Consider the following 2,199-nt stretch of genomic DNA (forward strand, 5'->3'; position numbering starts at 1 on the left):
GAGGGCTGCAACAATCTGCAAAGGCAGGGCCAAACCCTTGATGAGATAATTGCTTTTTCCACTTTCTGCCCGGTTGGGCAGCCCTGAGTTTCACAAGGCAGTCCAGCGGTCCAGTGAGAGAGAGTGAGCAAAAAGGAGTGTATCTTTGTATTAGCTCTCCCCCGTCATTCCTCCTTCCTGAATCACACTCCTCAGTAAAGTACTTCAAGTTAAGTACAGTATTTGTTTCAGGCTCTCCTTTAAGGGGAACCCAGGCTATGACAGTCTCCAATATACAATACTATGGCTCTGATGATGGTCCAATTTGGCGATGACTGGGAGAAAAATGCACTGAAAATATGATCACCGTATGTTACATAGCGAAGACCTGAGCCTGATGATTTTGTTATAATTTTCACGGAACATAGTAAAAGGGAAAAAATCCACAGGCGGGAGGAACAACTGGAACCAGAGACTCAAATGCTATCAGGACTTTCTCTACATCTCTCATTTGCTTTGTTTCTCTCTCTATCTTTCTGTTTCCCTGTCTCTACAGTTTCATCTGCTTCTCTGGTTCACATGGTAAGAAAGTACCAAGGTTGGGCAGAGGGGACTCTTCCCCCTTTTCCCCCTATTTCCAAGTGTAGGCACTTCTATCAAGGCCCATCCTCTGCTTTCTCTGCAGCCCTACACCTCAACCTCTCCCCAGGGAAGGAGTGATCTGGCTGATTGGTGAGTTTGGAGAAAGAGATGGAATATATGTGACTGAGATGCATCCTTCCTTCTCTCTGTTTGGGAAATGAGTATTTGTTTTTGTTTTTTTGTTTAGTTTGTTTGTTTGAGACAGGGTTTCGCTCTTGTTGCCCAGGCTGGAGTGCAATGGTGTGATCTTTGCTCACTGCACCCTCCACCTCTCGGGTTCAAGCGATTCTCCTGCCTGAGCCTCCCGAGTAGCTGGGATTACAGGCGCCGACCACCACGCCTGGCTAATTTTTGTATTTTTAGTAGAGACGGGGTTTCACCATGTTAGCCAGGCTGGTCTCGAATTCCTGACCTCAGGTGATCCACCCGCCTCGGCCTCCCAAAGTGCTGGGATTACAGGTGTGAGTCACCGCGCCCGGCCCATGCAGTGAGTTTTAAAGAGTCAGGTCTCTACTGGGAGAGCCAGCACGAGTGCAGCTGTGCCTATGACTGGGTGAGTAATTCTCCTTAACTCAGGGGTGGAACATAAGTAGGTCCACATATCATATTCTCTGCTACCGTCTCCAGGCTTTTTGGCATTTTATTAAGGATGACATCTTGATCTCCAACGGTCTGAGTCCTGCATCTATCTCTCAGTTGATTCTGAGCTTGGATATATATTAATATGTGTTATTATAATATATATAAATGCAAAATGTATTAGTATACATCAATAAATATAGCAGGGGTTTTACATATTGATCCTCCTAAGACCTTCCAATCACCAACATCCTCCATCTTTATGTCTTACAATTTTTACACAAGAAGAGAGATGATTTATTTTCACTTCTACTTTTTCCTGGGTAGGGACTCTAGTTAGTGCAGAATCAACCCTGACTGGGAGGCAAGAAAATAGGATTGGCTAAGTTTGGATCAGGTGCGCACTGATGAACCAAACATCTATGATCAGAAGAGTAAGTCAATTTCTAACACAGCATCTCTGCCGGACCACAGCTGTGCTGCCACCATGAACACAAGCCATGTACAGCCTATTAAGCTGGCCAGTGATACCAAGGTTCTGGGCAGGACTCACTAGCAGGAACAGTGCACACAGGTGTATGTGGAATTCATGGACTTCCTGAGCTACTCCATAATCAAGAGCATGAAAGGCCAGGTGGGAGGGAGATGTACTCACCCTATTGGGGTCAGGGCTAAAGGCTTGCAGGCTACATGGAACCTGCTGCTTGGTCTTGGATAGGTCAACCGCTTGGCCCACATGGAATATCTGTTGCTCTTAAATGAAGTGTTTATATTGTATGCAGAGAAAATTGGAACGTGGGTGATCCAACTGCATCTGGGTAGATGACATGGGAGGAGAGACAGTTCTTAGAAGCAGACAAGCTTTGAGGCCCCAGATTTAGAGATGTCCACTTCTTCCCCCAGCAATTTATTCTGAAATTTCACCTCTGCCCTCAGTTTCCCTATCATATCTTCACGTTGCCCTACTTTGCCTCAAAAAAGGAACTCAAAGGCCAGGCA

General features: G+C 45.8%; 1 pseudogene; it reads left to right on the forward strand.

The window, feature by feature from the left end:
- The first annotated feature begins 1,604 nt into the window (after nucleotides 1-1,604).
- On the forward strand, nucleotides 1,605-1,958 carry LOC123569772 (small ribosomal subunit protein eS28-like; annotated as a pseudogene).
- The last annotated feature ends 241 nt before the right edge of the window (nucleotides 1,959-2,199 follow it).

Source organism: Macaca fascicularis, chromosome 17 (genome assembly GCF_037993035.2).
Source record: "Macaca fascicularis isolate 582-1 chromosome 17, T2T-MFA8v1.1".
NCBI classification, from domain to species: domain Eukaryota; kingdom Metazoa; phylum Chordata; class Mammalia; order Primates; family Cercopithecidae; genus Macaca; species Macaca fascicularis.